The following is a 19,241-nucleotide window of genomic DNA, read 5'->3' on the forward strand; positions in this document are numbered from 1 at the left end:
CGTATGTATATATTAGCTTTATCATCTTTATACACCAAAATTTCCTGGGGACACTAAAATCAGAATTACGTATTTAAATCAACAATCCAACTATTAATCAACAATCCAAATTTCAAACAAGACTTCCATTGTTCTGCACAACAATCCTGTTTCTTTACTCTGCTAGCAGTTTGCATTGTGACGGTTTCAATGGTTGTGAATGAAAAAAAAGGGCAGGCGTAGAAAAAAGAATGAAAAATAATTTACATCAGACAATTTTTAACCACAGTTATCTTTGTTATGTTGACCTAAGCAGTTGTTTATGTTTATTGTGTTGATGTTTAAACTTTGGATTGTACAAAAAAGTAAATTAATAGGAACATGTTAAACACCCTAACCCTAGAGTAAATTAATTTTAACCTTTTTTCTGTTCTTTAGCTCGTGTACATTTTTTGCTCAAGTGTTCAGTTAATGAATACATGGATGAATTCTGAAACTGGCACTGGTGTGCACAGCTGATTCCCTGCACTCTGCAGACAGCATATCTCTACTGTATGTCTAATTCATTGCCCCCATTCCGTCATGTAAGCACAGCTCTTTAAAATGGACATTTATTACATGCTGTTTTGTTTCCAGTTAGTGTTAATCACATTCAATTACAGTCAGGTCTTCTTTCATCCTCTCTGGACCACAGCTCTCAAACACGTGGTGTGAAAGGATGTGATAGAGAGCGAGGGCTGTGCGCTGAGGGAAGGCCTAAAGCAAGGCTGCCACAGGAGACACATGACACAAACATTTAATTGCAGTTCACAACCGAAAAACAAAAAACATGGTGTTTTTTATATTTTCTTTTTAATCTTACAGTTCGTCTTCACATTTTTAAACTCCATACTTTGTATGCTCCTCTGTTGATGCCCACATCAAAGACAGTATGTGGACATGATCCTGAGCTCCTCTGGGTTTACATTTATTTCTCTGAACTTCATTTTAAAGTCAATACCTTTATTTGCAATGATCTTGAGCTGATTTAATTGTCTTTCTACTATATTATAACATAATGACAATAATAAATCATTTTTTGAATTGTATTTCAGGTGATTTTAGTTTAAAAGTTAGAATCAGTAATGCCTCTGTCTAATAGCAAAACACTAGCCTAGAGGCCTTTGAAGGCTGCACGCTCGCAGTGTGAATGGGGCCATTCAGATATGTCTGAAATGTGTTTTTCTATTTCATTTTTATCAGTTGCCTTGGTTGATGCTCAGATCTGCACAATGCAATAAGATGACAATATCGTCTGTGAGCCTCTGTGAGATAAACTTTCCCATATCTGTTATTTAATAACCACAGTAAAGGTATCCTCCATAAGTTAATCTCAGAGCACACACCAAAAGAACATGAGAGCAATACAAAATCCTAATGTGAAATCAAGTCCTGTTCTCAATCTGAAAAACCACATTCTGTAACATCTGTGCAGTCTGTTTGTTGGTATCCACTTCCTGTTTTATTTTGTTGTCCGGGTTCTTGTGTCCTGTGTCTAGCTTTACTTCCTGTTTGTTTCCCCACGCACCTGTACCTTGTTTCTCATTAAGCACTCTCTATTTGTACCCTGTGTTTCCAACCCGGTCTCACGGCATTTCGTGAAACTGTCACGAAAATAATGTATCAGATTCGTGCTCCCTGCCACGATCTCCCTGACAAATTCGTGCTGCTCAGCACGACTTTAAAATGAATGCATTTCTATGGGAAGCATCTTTCCTGCTGGTGACACGTACAGCTGTGGTCTGAGCGTTTCCGAATTTCTCATGCTTGCGCCGCGTAGTTTACAGCTCTGAGGTTTGGTTTTGATGATCGCATTTATGTGATTTTAATGTCCCATATATTGTCTTTCTGTAATGAATATGTCACGGAAGCGCAATGTTTTCATGCGTAGGCGGCACATGAACGTTGTTCGTGGTGATTCTTTCAGGTCAAAATAAAAGAAAAGTATACTCCTGATCATTGACGATACTGCAGAGTTGTGTGGTGGCCATCGCAAAGGAATATTTCTGCTTCTTTTCCGAGAAAAATCGTAATTTCATTGGTTTGTTGCGGCAATTTACACTACAGTTCCCATGAGTCTCAGCGACCGTTGCTATGTTGACGACGCCAGCTTTTAGTATAACGTTTTCTTTTGCCGCTGGGTGGTTATCGTCAGTGGCGAAATACTGCCCTGTAGCAGTTATATTGAAATGCAAAGAAGTGTATAATTAAAAATCGGCCTGCAACAAACAGCACAGGAAACAGAATTTGAAGCTTTCTGATTGGCTGAACTGGCCCAACTATGTAAGCCAATATTCAGTGAACATCATTTGTACGTTTTATTTGCACCTTCTTAAGTCAGCACAGTTAGAAAGTAAAGCTTTTATAGCAGGATAAGCTATATTTTACTGTAAAATGGACATTATTATACGACGCACGCAGCATCACCTGCAGGCGACGGCGCGTTTCCGGCGGAGATCGGCTCATCGGGTAAGTCGGGTTTCTGCTGCCTGTGTGCCTGTGTGCCTGAAATGTCATTAATGATGCCGTTCGTTGCCTTGACATGCTTAGTTTATACATAAGGCCAATGAGCCAAAGCCTGGTCGATAGTTTGGACTTTGTCAGCAACATAAATTTTATTTTTCACGGTGAAAATAGGTTTGCTAGCTAGCTTACGATCAACATAAGCTAGCGCAATGCTTCATTTCCATCAGCTGAAAGGTAGAATCGATAAAAAAAAACATCAACCTTTTTAAAGAGTAGAATGTGACTGTGGTACAGTTGCCAGTCTCTTACCGTAATTACTGAAGATGCCACGGAAAACTACAATTCCTTCATTCGGATACACATTTTAAACCTATCAATATTAATATAGGCACGACTGTGTAGTAAACAATTACATGTAGGTTAATCAAGATTACATTTTCGGATTACAAAAGAATAATATAACAATAACAATATGCTAAATGCCTATTATTATAGCCACTGAAAATATTTTGAGATGTTTACATTTATTTTGAATTATATGTATGGATTTTTTTTGTATTTGGTAACTACATTAACTTTCTCTGTTATCTCTGCAGATACATCCAACCAACATACAACAACACACAACACACAACTCATCTTACACCCACACCACAAAACAAACGGCACTTTTAAGAGCCAATTTCTATCTGTCCCTCTGTCTATATTTCCAACCATCTCTCTAATCTCAATCTATATCTTTATCCCTCACTTTCTTTATCTATCTCATATTTATATCTCTGTCTACTTATCTGTTTATTTGTCTTTTGGCTTTTTGTTTGTTAGTCTGTGGTTTGTCAGAATGCCAGGGGGGTCTACAAAAAAGACCTGTCCATTTTGTAAGGGCATTTTATTTTGTGCACAGAAAAAATTTTCACATTTCCTCACAGAGCAGCCTGTGAAGCAACGGCTGATGAAAAAGCTTCAAAAATTTGATGAGAAGCGAGAGGAATGGGTGTCTGGCCGTATGAAGAACCACAACATTGCGTCCATCAAGGATGAGGCCATGGTCATGGTATGTACAATTCACATATTGTTCTCAACATGGGTTCGCATGGAGTTCAACTTTGGTGAACTTTGACCACTAAAATGACAAATCAAATCAATAGAACATTTGTGTGTGGTACCAGTAAACTGACAAAGCTAAATAAAATGCTGACAGGATCTGTACAGATACAGACACACACCTCCAGTGGTTTATAAGCGTGGATTAAGTTCTCGGGCACTATGCCTTTTTTCAGGCGTAGAGCAGTTTCTAATTCATGTAATACCTGTACACATTTTCTCCTGAACTTTTCATTTTTTACATTTAGCTGACACTTTTATCCAAAGTGACTTACAAGGAGCAATTAGGGGTTCAGCAACTTGCCCAAGGACACTTCAACATGCAGACTGGAGGAGCTGGGGATGGAACCAGAATCCATCTGACTAGTGGACGACCTGCTTACCTCCTGAGCCCCAGCTGTCCCAATATTTCCTTGCTTTAAGCCCTGTTTAATTGATGATTGAGTGAGATTTTAGGGATAATCCAACTTAGATTTGTTTTGCTGTTTGTTAACATATAGTTGGTTCATGCTTCTACTGTTTGAGTCTTTCCTATTTACATGAAGTCAATATAATTCAAAATGGCATTTACATGGATACTTTCACAAATAATGTTGTATTTCTGTTCTACTGTTGCTCTTCCATTTATTTAAAAAGCAAATTCATATTTTTGTCATTACAGCTTGAAAAACTCCAAGCAGTGGGTTACAAGCCACTGCTGCTTCTAGTCAAGGACACCAAGAAGAGCGTATTGACCCCTCGCTGCACACTAACCGCCACTGCCAAGCACCAATTGGAACGAATAGCCTCATTGTATGAGTACTATTGTGAAGTTGAGAAGCATGCACAGTATTTTCTAAGTAAGATTTCAGATGTAGTGTCGGGTATGCAAAAGATTGGATCAATGTTTATATCCTAAAGAAGTGGTTCACCCTTAAAACTCAAATTAAATCATCAACTCAATTCCTTGATAGTAAAACCTTAGGAAAGGTTTCCATTTTAATATAACCAACACAGTTAGTAGAACGCTGGATCAACTGTTTTCAAAACAATTTAAGTTAAAGTAAATTTAAAGCAGCAGAAATTAAATGACAATGTGCAAATACTACTAATACCATTTTGAATGAGCTGAATATGTAAGAGTCGTCTTATGTTTCACTGATTATAACACATACACATTTTTGTATTAACATATACTAATTAGACATGAAATTTGCAAAGTACAGAGTCAATGATTGAATGGAGTAAAGATCTTAATAAACTCTACACAAATGAAACAACACTTAGGATGGTGCTCAAATTTAGAGTTTTAGATGCAGATAAACTATTTACAAAAGTATCTCAAAGAAAAAGAAAATGTTGGCTGGATACATCACAAATGCCACTTATACTAACTTGGAGGCATAAAACCAAAAGTTTTTTAGTACACACAGTGTGAACTAAACAGTTTGGCCCAGTCTGTAAACAAACGTTAGGCTTGGTGTCATTCTTTGAATAGATATTATGAGTATGCTTTCACTCTGAAAACAATATATTCTATTTGTTACAGTCATGCACCATTAAATGTAGATATGATGATAGTTGTGGTAGTCAGTGGTAGTCAGTAGTTCTTCTATAATCTAAAGTAACCACAAATCTGTTCGGGAAGAATTGAACTATAACGATTGTCAGAGATGAATACTTCAGGTACTGTAAAAGCCCATGGTCAGTCTCATTATTTTAAGTAAGAAAAACACTCTATTTAACAGGTTGTACCCAAGATGCCAGTGGGGAGGTAATAATACTAAACCTCACACCGTGTGACCCAGCGGAGGGCAGCACCACTGCGGGGCAGGTCGAGCAGGATGAGGTGCGGGTGGGACAGGAGGAGAGCAGCACCACTGAGGGGCAGGTGGAGCAGGTGGAGCAGGATGAGGTGCAGATGGGACAGGAGGAGACCAGCACCACTGAGGGGCAGGTAGAGCAGGAGGATGCCAGCACCACCGAGGGGCAGGTAGAGCAGGAGGATGCCAGCACCACCGAGAGACAGGTGGAGCAGGAGGATGCCAGCACCACCGAGAGACAGGTGGAGCAGGAGGATGCCAGCACCACCGAGAGACAGGTGGAGCAGCAGAACACCACCAAAGGGAAAGGTAATCAGGACCGTGTTTGACCCAAGGGTTACATTGCTCAGCTTCCAATGTTTTTCTCCGTAGAGTTATATGTAGATTCCTTACACTAAGCATTACTAGACTTTATTAGCATTACACACTACTGTATGTGTATAGTTTTTTGTTGTTTTTTGTACCAGTGAAGCAAACTCCATTTGAGGCACAGTGACAGAGGATGAATAAACAGAAGGACAATTGCCACAAAACTTCAGTGACAGAAGGTGTTAAACATCATTGTGTGTGTATATCCTTGTGGAGTCAAAGGATGGCAGTGTCCATGTGTATGAACACTTGGAAAGTTGAAGGCACCTTATGTATTAGTCTATTGGATTGCAGTACAATTTGATGAGCACATGCTATCAAGAAATGGGGGATTCTTGCATACAGCACATAAACGAGAAAAATCACAGGGAGTTAATGGATCAGTTCAGTCTTACTACCTGTACTGCGGCATTTGTGAGATGTGATCTGACATTATTTAAAATAATAAGTTAAATCATAATGTGGTATATGATTAATTTGTCTTCTCCAAACCCACAGCTGTCTCCAGAAGGTCAGTCAGGGGCGCAGCTCTGGCTTACCAGAAGAAAAAGTCAGGTATGTAAACATCGTATGGTCTTTTAAAAATATTTTTTAATTTATTATATTGGTATACTGATTACTCCATCTATTGCCGTAGCTATTTTTTCTTGTTTTGTTTTTTGAGTGGACATACTATATGACCAGTCTGTAATTTTACATCCTACAGAGGCACCAAAGCATTTGCCTCCAAGGAAAAAGCCACAAAAGAGTAAGTGAAGTTATTCCTGTTTTTAATCTGGGTAGCACAGACGATCATTTAATCAATCAATCAATCAATCAAATTTTATTTGTATAGCCCATATTCACAAATTACAATTCATCTCATAGGGCTTTAACAGGGTGTGACATCCTCTGTCCTTAACCCTCAGCAAGAGTAAGGAAAAACTACAAAAAAACCTTTTAACAGGGTAAAAATATGTAGAAACCTCAGAGAGAGCCACATGTGAGGGATCCCTCTCCCAGGATGGACAGAAGTGCAATAGATGCCACGTGCAGGAGAACATCATCAATAATCAAAGTCTCTAGCAGCATTGATGAAGCACAGTCCATGCTCAGCAACCATCTAGACCACAATCCACCATCCAGACCAGACGCCACTCCAGTCCTCAGTCACCGTCCACCGCCGCCCACCAGGAGGACCCATCACAAGCCACCACCGCGGTCCTGGTCCACCGCCCGTACCCAATGCCAACGCGACACAGGGTCCGCCACCAGCACCACGATCAGCCCACATGACTCAGAATCCGCCACACTGGATCCAACACTGCGACCCCCGGTGCGCGATCCACAAACCGCAATCCATGGTGCGGCCACAGAGGCCCTGGATCTGCGGGTGATAAAGCAAAGGGATTCCGGGGAAGGGGGATAGGGATGGAGAAGAGGAAGGAGAAGCTGGAAAGAGAAGCTCCTTGTGTCATGTGTCATACAATAGAACAAGTAACGTTCTGGTGCACTAATTAGCTCTAACTATAAGCTTTATCAAAAAGGAAGGTTTGTAGCCTACTTTTAAACGAACAGATGGTGACTGCCTCCCGAACTGAAAGTGGTAGATTATTCCACAGCCGAGGGGCTTGATGGCTAAAAGCTCTGGCTCCTACTCTACTTTTAGAAAATTTAGGGACGACAAGTAGGCTTGAATTCTGGGAGCGGAGTGCTCTAGTGGGTTTATAAGGTATTAACAGCTCTTTAAGGTATAAAGGCGCTATATTATTAAGGGCCTTGAAGGTGAGGAGGAGAATTTTAAATTCTATTCTAGATTTAACTGGAAGCCAGTGTAGCGATGCTAATATTGGAGAAATGTGCTCTCTTCTCTTTGTTCTCGTCAGGACACGTGCTGCAGCATTTTGGACAAGCTGTAGAGTCTTTAACGACTTCCTGCTGGAGCCTGATAATAATGAATTACAATAGTCCAGTCTCGATGTAACAAAGGCGTGGACTAGTTTTTCTGCATCTTTTTGTGAAAGGACATGTCTAATTTTTGAAATATTACGCAAGTGGAAAAAAGCGGTCCTAGAAATTTGTTTTAAGTGACTATTAAAGGATAAATCAGGATCGAAGATCACTCCCAAGTTCCTGACTGTTTCATTGGAAGCAAGGGCAATGTCGTCTAGCGCAGCTATATCATTAGATAATGCATCTCTAAGGTGTTTGGGGCCAAGTATTATAACCTCTGTTTTGTCTGAGTTTAATAAGAGAAAATTGCGGGTCATCCAGGTTTTTATGTCCTTGAGACATGTTCGAAGTTTAGTTAATTGATTACTTTGTTCAGGTTTTATTGACAAATATAACTGGGTGTCATCCGCATAGCAGTGGAAATTTACCGAGTGTGTCCTGATAATGTTTCCTAGTGGAAGCATATATAATGAGAATAAAATTGGGCCGAGCACAGAGCCCTGTGGAACACCATGATTAAGTTTGGTGCGCACAGATGACTCATCATTAATTTGCAAAAAATTTAATGCCTTTACATGCATAGAACAAATCTGACTATGGCCAATCGGGCAAGAAAATGGGTGTTGGCTTATACTGTATGTGTTATCCTTCTTGTGTCAGCTGTGGCTCTGCAGTTTTATGGCCATTCCAGCAAGAGTACCACATTGAAACTGAGAGCCGCTCCATGGTACAAGTTCAACTTGGTCTAACTATTCATCAGTGATAAATGTTGTCATCACTTTCCCTCCTTACAAGTTTGGTCACTGCTCATCTCTTCATATTTATTTTGATCCTAATCTAAAACTATGTGAAATGTGTTTTTGATGTTTACAGATTGCTCCTACCACACCCAGCTACAGGCTTTCCCCATCAGGAGCATGATTAAAGAAAGAGTGAGAAAGGTTAGATAGGCATATAAGAAATGTAGGATTTATAAACGTCCTTGTGTGTTTGCAATATATACCATACTTGTCAGCTAGATACTTTGTGTAGGGTCTTTCTGAATTACAGATTAAAAGCAGTTTGTACTGAAAATGTCATGTTCAGATACTGTAAAAATCAACAATGACCTATTGTATCGATGAAACTCAGTGACTATGACTTTAAAAAATAGACTCATCCTAAGAATAAAATCAATGTCTTTGTTCTTTTAATTCTATTCACAGGGCAAAGCAGAAATGCTGGTGGACTGGGAGCCATGTCCAGTATGGTATATATTCTGTTGTTTTATTGCTTCATCCCCTGTAGTCCCACAAGGGAGAACAACCACATGAAATACAGATGTGATACAACTGTCAACTTCACAGGCTATCCTACCACTTCTATCATTTATTTCACTTGTCCTCCAGTTAAAACAACTCAGAAATATGTGCATTATTCAAAATGGTGGTGGACCGTTATACATGGAAAATAAATTCATAATTAACATTATTGTGACAGCTATAAAAGACACATAAAATGTTGTTAGCTTCATGCATGTTAGCTTTAAGTTTATTGGAAAGACTCAGTAACAGAAACTGTTCCTTCTGTTTTCAGTGGCGAGCAGTGGCCCCAGTCCTGGCAACCAAAGGAATCAATTGAAGACAAACAATAAAATTTACAATTTGAACTCCATTTTTGTTTCTGCATATTTATTATTTATTCCTAGTTTAAATAACACTAACCTCAATATTACAGTTCTTTTCATGTAATTATTGGTGATACAAATTTAAGATTATCTAGTAAGATGATAGGAGCCATTCTTCTGAGTTCTTCAACTCAAAGCCTGCACTTCTTTCCCTCACACGTGTCTCTCCCTGAGGTTTCTACGTTCTTTTTACCCTGTTTAAATGTTTTTTTTGTAGTTTTTCCTTACTCTTGTTGAGGGTTAAGGACAGAGCATGTCACACCTTGTTAAAGCCCTATGAGAGAAACTGTGATTTGTGAATAAGGGCTATACAAATAAAATGTGATTGATTGACTTATCCTGTGTGAAATTTTTAGTTTTCCATCACACTTCATGATCGTTTGTTTTAAGTGAATTATTGTAGATGTAGCCTAGCAATGAGGGGTAGCATCTAATTTAATATTAAAACGATCCTTATCTGGATTACTATGGTTATTATAACTACTACGTGATGGAGACACGAAACAACTGGGTCAAGTTCTTCATCTGGAGACAGCGCTTTGTCCCGCCCCTCATTGTGAGCATCAGTCCTCTCATTGGAGAAGAGGGAACCCCCGACTGTCGCCCGGAAGTATTTTCCTCAAGGTCGGCCAATCACATGTTAAGGCTTTCTTTTAACGGTGTCCTCCACATTTCTTAACATAAAACCATGAACGTTTCCTCGATAAGTAAATACTGCAATAGGTTAATGGTGTGGCCATCAGTTTTAATTTACTTCTCCCTCGATTCTGAGAAATCACTTTTTTTTTCATATAGTTTTGGATAGCAAAACCCTAAATTACCCATGGTCCTCTGCCACCGTTGCTATGGAGATAAAGCCAGTCCGCTAAACCTTACCAGTTACTAAACCACAAGTTATTCAGATGTTGTGTTTTCGCTAAGTCGTCCCCTTCTCTGTGTCAGATACACACTGTTTGGAGTCCTGTGTGAAGTGGATTCATATTAATAATTAATTTGTGTTTCGTCGTTCTATTTTTTTTTTCTTTTATAAAGATGTCACATATTTTCAGAAATAAAATAAAATTAAGTGAGCAGCTTCCCATTTCACAATCACAGGCTATAAAAGGCAGTTTGTTTGCGGAGATAGTGGCGTTTAGGTTCAGGTTACGGCCGACCAGCGGCAATTTGAAATGGAATGAAGCCCTTCCACGGCAGACAATGCAAAACAGTAGTCGAACGAGCCCGACATACACACACCGGAAGAACTACAAGTATACCGGCCGACTTCTACGCTTCGTTCTGAGTTTTATGGCGCGTCTAAAGGGAATTGTAGTTTTTAAACATAATAGTATAGTTCCCTTAATCGGAAGTTGTCAGTATTTAACTGTGGGCAACTCTGGTGGGTTTAGGAGGTGGGAAACATATTGGTGTTATCAGATTTTAAAAACTTAATTGTTAAATAGGTGAAAATCACTTATTGTTCATATTTAACACCCCCTCCAGTTGGTGCCCAAATGTGACCATATCCACATGACAGCTTAGATCTAGAGCTTTCTATAACAGCTGTTCCTATGGCTGTAGCCCATTCTGTTGCTGAATGATAAGCCTTCAAATTGCACCAGGTTTAAATCAATTCAATTCAATTTTATTTGGATAGCCCATATTCACAAATTACAATTCGTCGAATAGGGTTTTAACATGGTGTGACATCCTCTGTCCTTAACCCTCAGCAAGAGTGAGGAAAAACTACTGAAAAAACCCTTTTAACAGGGTAAAAATATGTAGAAACCTCAGAGAGAGCCACATGTGAGGGATCCCTCTCCCAGGACGGACAGAAGTGCAATAGATGCCACGTGCAGGAGAACATCATCAATAATCAAAGTCTCTAGCAGCATTGATGAAGCACAGTCCATGCTCAGCAACCATCTAGACCACGATCCACCATCCAGACCAGACGCCACTTCAGTCCTCAGTCACCGTCCACCGCCGCCCACCAGGAGGACCCATCACAAGCCACCACTGCGGTCCTGGTCCACCGCCCGTGCCCAATGCCAATGCGACACAGGGTCCGCCACCAGCACCACGATCAGCCCACATGACTCAGAATCCGCCACACTGGATCCAACACCGCGACCCCCGGTGCGCGATCCACAAACCGTAATCCATGGTGCGGCCACAGAGGCCCTGGATCTGCGGGTGATAAAGCAAAGGGATTCCGGGGAAGGGGGATAGGGATGGAGAAGAGGAAGGAGAAGCTGGAAAGAGAAGCTCCTTGTGTCATGTGTCATAAAATAGAACAAGTAACGTTCTGGCGCACTAATTAGCTCTAACTATAAGCTTTATCAAAAAGGAAGGTTTTGAGCCTACTTTTAAACGAACAGATGGTGACTGCCTCCCGAACTGAAAGTGGTAGATTATTCCACAGCCGAGGGGCTTGATGGCTAAAAGCTCTGGCTCCTACTCTACTTTTAGAGAATTTAGGGACGACAAGTAGGCTTGAATTCTGGGAGCGGAGTGCTCTAGTGGGTTTATAAGGTATTAACAGCTCTTTAAGGTATAAAGGCGCTATATTATTAAGGGCCTTGAAGGTGAGGAGGAGAATTTTAAATTCTATTCTAGATTTAACTGGAAGCCAGTGTAGCGATGCTAATATTGGAGAAATGTGCTCTCTTCTCTTTGTTCTCGTCAGGACACGTGCTGCAACATTTTGGACAAGCTGTAGAGTCTTTAACGACTTCCTGCTGGAGCCTGATAATAATGAATTACAATAGTCCAGTCTCGATGTAACAAAGGCGTGGACTAGTTTTTCTGCATCTTTTTGTGAAAGGACATGTCTAATTTTTGAAATATTACACAAGTGGAAAAAAGCGGTCCTAGAAATTTGTTTTAAGTGACTATTAAAGGATAAATCAGGATCGAAGATCACTCCCAAGTTCCTGACTGTTTCATTGGAAGCAAGGGCAATGTCGTCTAGCGCAGCTATATCATTAGATAATGCATCTCTAAGGTGTTTGGGGCCAAGTATTATAACCTCTGTTTTGTCTGAGTTTAATAAGAGAAAATTGCGGGTCATCCAGGTTTTTATGTCCTTGAGACATGTTCGAAGTTTAGTTAATTGATTACTTTGTTCAGGTTTTATTGACAAATATAACTGGGTGTCATCCGCATAGCAGTGGAAATTTACCGAGTGTGTCCTGATAATGTTTCCTAGTGGAAGCATATATAATGAGAATAAAATTGGGCCGAGCACAGAGCCCTGTGGAACACCATGATTAACTTTGGTGCGCACAGATGACTCATCATTAATTTGCACAAATTGGGAGCGATCAGAAAAATACGATTTAAACCAGTTAAGGGCGGTTCCATTAATGTTAATTAACTGTTTTAGTCTTTGTAATAAAATTTGATGGTCAATTGTGTCGAATGCTGCACTGAGATCTAACAGAACGAGGACAGACACAAGTCCCTGATCTGAGGCTATTAAAAGGTCATTAGTGACTTTTGCCAAGGCTGTCTCTGTACTGTGATTGGCTCTAAACCCCGATTGAAAGTCTTCATATATATTATTTTCCTGGAGAAACTCACACAGCTGATTGGCTACCACTTTTTCTAAGATTTTAGAAATGAAGGAGAGGTTAGATATTGGTCTGTAATTGGCTAAAACCTCTGGGTCTAGGGTGGGTTTTTTGAGTAGGGGTTTGATGACAGCTATTTTAAAAGACTGTGGTACATAACCTGATGATAATGACAGATTGATAATGTTAAGTAACGAACTATCAATTAGGGGCAGAATGTCTTTAAGTAAGTTGGTAGGAATGGGATCTAAGATACAGGTTGTTGGTTTAGAACCTGAGATTAATTTGGTAAACTGATCACGGGTGATCAGAGAGAAGCTGTCTAAGTAATGGGTAGGATTCTCAGCCGTTTCTGAGATCTCTGTTGTTGGGAGGGTATTAGTGCCAATTGAGGGCAGGAGATGGTTGATTTTATTTCTAATAGTTTGAATTTTATCATTAAAAAAGGTCATAAAGATATTGCTATTTAGGGATGGAGGAATACTGGGTTCGGTGGAGGTGTGACTCTCTGTCAGCCTGGCTACAGTGCAGAAGAGAAACCTGGGGTTATTTTTATTCTCTTCTATTAGTTTTGAATAGTAGGCGGCTCTTACTTTGTGGAGAGCCTTTTTATATTCTTTAACACTATTCTTCCAGTCTATGAGGTTTTCAACATTGTTGCTGGAGCGCCACTTCCTTTCTAGTTTTCTTGATAATTGTTTTAACTCATTTGTCTGGGAATTATACCACGGAGCTAATTTACTATGTTTGACATTTTTCTTTTTTAGAGGCGCTATTGAGTCTAATGTTAATCGTAATGAGTCTGCAGAGCTATCGACGAGGTGGTCGATCTCAATGGAGCTCAGGGTTTTAAAGAATTTGTTGTTTATATCTACTGCTAATACGGGTTTAAATGTAATTGGGATTATTTCCTTAAATTTAGCTACAGCACTATCAGGTAGACATCTAGAAAATGAATTTTTTATTAGTGGCATATATTCAGTTATTGAAAAATCAAAGGTTATTAAATTATGGTCTGATAGAACTGGATTGCGCGGAAGTACTGTTAAATTTTCAATTGCGACACCGTACGATAATACAAGGTCAAGTGTGTGGTTACCACAATGAGTAGGTTTGTGCACACACTGACTGAAACCAATAGAGTCTAGTATTGAAATAAATGCTACGCTAAGGCAATCTTTTTTATTATCAACATGAATATTAAAGTCACCAACAATAATAATTTTATCGGTCTTTAGGACTAAGTTTGATAAAAACTCAGGGAATTCCTTTAAAAATTCAGTATAAGCCCTGGGAGCACGGTAAACTACGGCAAATATGATTGGCTGTTGGTGGTTCCTGGATTGGCGTGGAAGACTAAGAACCAGACATTCAAATGACTTGTAGCTGAGTTTAGGTTTAGGATTAATTGATAGACTGGAGTTAAAAATAGCAGCAACTCCACCTCCTCGCCCAATTTCTCTAGGAACCTGTGAATTGATATGACTGGGGGGAGTAGATTCATTTAGACTGACATAATCATCAGGATGCAGCCACGTCTCAGTGAGGGACAATAAATCTATGTTGTAATCAGAGACTATTTCATTAACTAAAAGAGCCTTTTTTTCCAGTGATCTAATGTTTAAAAGACCACATTTAAAAGTCTGGGTTTCCTGTATTGTTTCAGAGGTTGTTTTAATTTGTATTAAATTTTTGTGTGGAGTTCTCGCTCTATTATTGTTTAATTTCAATAATTTAATCGGACGGTGAACAGACACAATCTCTATGGGGTTTTGTGACTGATCCAGAGGGAGCGCAGAGAAGTGTTTAGCACTGCAGCTCTGCTTCCTGGTCCCAACTATGGGTTGTCATGTTATAGACTTAGTAATATTCCTAGATAAGAGAGCTGCTCCATCCCAAGTGGGATGAACGCCGTCTCTCCTAACAAGACCAGGTTTTCTCAAAAAAGTTAGCCAATTATCTATAAAGCCCACGTTTACAGGACACCACCTCGACAGCCAGCGGTTAAAAGACAATATGCGGCTAAACATGTCATCACCTGTTGTATTAGGGAGCGGGCCAGAGAAAACTACTGTGTCCGACATCGTTTTAGCAAAAGCACACACCGACTCAACATTCAATTTAGTGACCTCCGACATACGATGCCGGGATTTTATTGTATTTACCTTTTTTAGATTTAGCCATTAACTTAAGTTTAGATTCGATGTCGCCGGCTCTGGCCCCTGGGATACAATTAACTATGGTCGCTGGTGTCGCTAACCTGACGTTTCTCAGAACCGAGTCGCCAATAATCAGAGTTTGTTTATCAGCGGGTGCCTCGCTGAGTGGAGAGAATCTATTTGAAACGTGAGCTGGTGGCTCTTTAATCGTGGGCTTTCTAAGTCTAGCACTATGCCCCCTCTGGAACGTCACCCATCTGCCCTGGGCTCCCGGCTGCACGGGACTAGTCTGGGGACTGCTCGTTAAGGCTAAGCTACGTGCTAAGCTAGGTGGCTCCGCGGCTAGCGGGAGCCGGCTAACTACAGCTAACGGAGTTTCTAAGCTGCTGAGCCGAGCTTCTAAGTCGCTAAGCCGAGCCTCCATCGCTATCAACACACTACACTTATTACATGTACCACTACTGTTAAGGGAGGCAGAGGAGTAGGTAAACATTAGACACTCGGAGCAAGAGAGAGCAGTAGAGCAACAGGGAGAGCGAGAAGACTTCGCTGCTATATAGCTACGAAGGTGAGCTCAGACAGAACACAGAATCACTAAGCACGATAGAATAAGGGTTGGTATGTGCGAGTGTTTAACTACAGACCGGTGATTTTAGCCGTAGTGCTACAGGGAAACAGTTGTGTTTAGCAGCGGAGCTGATTCGCAGAGCGACCACCACCAGTGGCAAGAAAACAGGAAATGACGCAGCACGCTTACCGTAATCCCTGATAAAATATTTTTGCTGACTTCTTCTTTGTGTCTCCTCAGTCATACCCTAGACAATTTCTTTGATGCGGACACCAAATCTTTGTTGATAATTCTTTTATTTCTGGCTAAAAAATGTATTTTGCTGAGGTGGTCAACTCCCCAGGTCCCTACAGTCGACATGTGGTTATCACAGATTTCTGCTCTTTTTCCTATTGAGAAGTTGACTCATGACCTTAACCACAAATCAGCCAAGTTTTGGAGGATCTGGGAACCGGTGCATTCCTTCTTACAGAAACCATAACTCAAAATCTTTTTCTGGAAGGGGAGGCCTAACTGCCTTTTAACTGCCTTTTATTTTTTATTTTATTTTGTTTCATTTCATTCATTTTTATACTCAGTGCAACATTTACTTGCCTGTCTCCTGTCATCCTGCTAATTGTGTATACATGTATGTATGTATGTGTGTATTTATATATATGTATATATATGTGTGTTTATGTATACATGTATGTATGTATATATATGTGTGTATGTGTATATATATATATATATATGTATGTGCAAAGATATATATTGCAGTGCTCATTGTTAGTTTGGGGTGGGATTTCTGTTGTTGTTTTTCTTGTTTTGTTGTCTGTCTTGTTTTTTTTTTCTAAGTGTTTGTACTCATAAAACCAATAAAAAGAGTATTAAAAAAAAAAAAAAAAAAAAGGAAATGTGAGAAAAATAAATACTCATCTTTGGCAATATTTTATTTATCTTTCATGGATACACAAGTGAAACATAACATATATTTGTCAAATAAGCCACAAGGCTGTATTTATTCATAACACTGGACTATAGGCTAGGCTAACTTCAAAAGCACTGACAACAAAACATGGAATCATGTATAACAAAAACATGTACACATACTATTTTTGAACAATCGTGCCTTTTCTATCAATCAGGTTTAGTCTAAGTCTCTTATCAAAATGCCAATGCCATCAGTTTATGTCCAGACCCAATATGTGGAAATACAGAAAAACAAAAAAGCAGAAATTTTTTATCAGAAGTTGAACTGTTTTAAAATCAAGGTGTGTGAAGCATTTATATATACACATACAAAAATAATCATTCAATAGTAACAGGTCTAGGTTTGTGAATGACTTCAATCCTCTTCATCTTCACTGGTGTCTGGACTGCTACGGTCACTTCGTTCTTCCTCTTCAACATGGGGGAGGACAGAGGCCTCAGGACCTAAAGCAGTCTTGTACTGTTGGAGGACCACCTCAAACTTGTCAAACACCTCTGAAAGTCTCTTTCGTAAGAGACAGCAAAGCCCTTCACTTCCTGTGTCTACATTTGAAAATACACAAGAGATTACATTAGAGACACAGTACATCATGAGATGGTAGCAGAAAGGCCTCTCCCATTCAAATCTACAGCGAGAGGTTACTTTGACTATTTTGCTGCAAGGCCTGCTCTATATGAAAAGTGTCCTAAGATAACTTCTGTTACTTTTGGCACTATATAAGTAAATTAAATTGAATTGCAAGCACCTATAATTGCCATCTTGTTATGCACAAGCCAGTTTTTCTACTTACCATCCTCAGCCACTTTGTTTCTGAGAACCACTGCCAGGTTCTGCAACCATGTGCAGTGTTGTGCCATCTCCAACACCAAAACATTCTTTTCCTCTTGCAGTCACATGGTCAACATCACTTGGTCATGCAGCTGCTTCTTGATTGTGATGTTTGCTAAAAACACAAAAACAGTTACATGCATACATTGGACAGTCTTGTCTAATAGCATTACAAATAGTATTATTAAATGTTGTTATATTCATATGTAGCGTTTAAAACTGACATACCGCTGCCAGGAACCTCCAATGGCCATATTGGGGACACAGTGCTCTCTCCAGTCAGGGAATGCTCCATCATGGCTGCATCAATTGTGGCAGAGGCTTGCACAAGAAGATTGTGGTTTTGAATCTCCTGAAAAAGGGCCTTTTTCTCTTCTGCCAGCTTCCTTCGAAGGCGATGGCGAATTTTGCTGCTGTCTAGAAAGTTATGAAAAGAAGACAGAGGTTTGTGACAGAACTGTTCAACATCAACAAAAATGCACTGCACACAGTTGGTCACTTATAGAACAGAATTTAACAATAATAATAGTAATACTTTACTAAATTAGCTTAACAGCAACTAGTTTACGTACTTACTGTATTTGTTGGTGAAGTGTTAACAGAATTCTTAAATACAACAATTAGATTTCCTCAACCCGTTATATAATATAGGCATACCATTCTGACGGTAGAGGGTTTGCTTCCGCTGCCTCACACTAAGGTAAAGGCCCCCAATGGACTGCTGAAGGCCTGTGTGTGTGGTGTCTTCAGTGGGATCAGATGTCTGTAGTGTCTCTGTAGAAATAAGGCCGATAGAAAATAACCCAACACACAGTTTCAATGTTTGAATTGGTCTGACATATCAAATCCCTTTAACCCAACCTGATTGTATAACTTGGTATGTACGCTTCCTTTAGGGAAACTTGAAGTTACGATAAACACGACACGAATATACATAACATCTAATAGTGACATGTTGTTGGCTGGTGGCAGGTGATGTCACCATCTGTTTTAATCAATAAATTTCATCCATAGAATTCAGTCAGTCAAAATATTAGAAAGGGATATATATTATTTGGTCATGCTTACCATCAGCTGCCCATTCCTTCACATCTGAGGTCCACTGTGACACTGTCTCATCTGAGCACTGTAGCTGTGTTTGCAGTTCAGCTAGCCTTGCAGTCTCATCAATGAGTCTCTGACAGGTCTGAAAAAGTGTTACACAATAGTTTGTATGACTGACAACAGGCCAAGTGTACATAAAACTATTAAAGGGAGACACATGAGACTTACCTTCACATATCTTGTGGAAAGGGCCTGATGTAGAGCGCCATTTTTCTTGTGGTTCCACCCCACTGCATGCAATGTAAGCATGTCCACCCGTGCTGTTGAAAGCAAATAATGAGGTTATGATATATACAATATAAGAAGGTATGCAAGGATATGGAAGACTCTAATCACCTGCTTTAGACATGTATTTTGTTGTGAGGGCGCAACGGGACAGATAGCTGTTGACCTGCTCCACCTCCTCACCGGCAGTTGTCACTGCCCCTTCCTGGTTCCTACCACTCCATTTAATCTGTTAGCAAAGGATAGGTGCAATAGTCAAGCAAAAAGACAGCAATTTTATATCATTAATGTGGCTGTGAGCATTAGAAATGCACATATGATCCCAAAAATATTAAACATACCTCACACTTAGTAGCATGAGCACGAGCATGCATAACACTGAGGAAGGGTTTCATCTTGGTCAGCTCCTGGAGAGCAGGAAGGACACTGGCAGCTTTCTCCAGATATGGCCAGTATTTGCAGGCCACATCCAT

At 39.8% G+C, this 19,241-nt stretch overlaps 1 long non-coding RNA gene across 1 annotated transcript; it reads right to left on the reverse strand.

Annotated features, from left to right (window-relative positions):
• Positions 1 to 18,507: 18,507 nt before the first annotated feature.
• On the reverse strand, positions 18,508 to 18,968 carry LOC133958612 (uncharacterized). The gene is made up of 3 exons (XR_009921709.1): positions 18,880 to 18,968; positions 18,712 to 18,803; positions 18,508 to 18,625 (listed from the first exon to the last, which is right to left on the reverse strand). It is a non-coding gene; the product is annotated as an uncharacterized LOC133958612 (long non-coding RNA).
• Positions 18,969 to 19,241: the final 273 nt, after the last annotated feature.

The sequence above is a fragment of the Platichthys flesus genome, chromosome 8 (genome assembly GCF_949316205.1).
Source record: "Platichthys flesus chromosome 8, fPlaFle2.1, whole genome shotgun sequence".
Classification (NCBI taxonomy): domain Eukaryota; kingdom Metazoa; phylum Chordata; class Actinopteri; order Pleuronectiformes; family Pleuronectidae; genus Platichthys; species Platichthys flesus.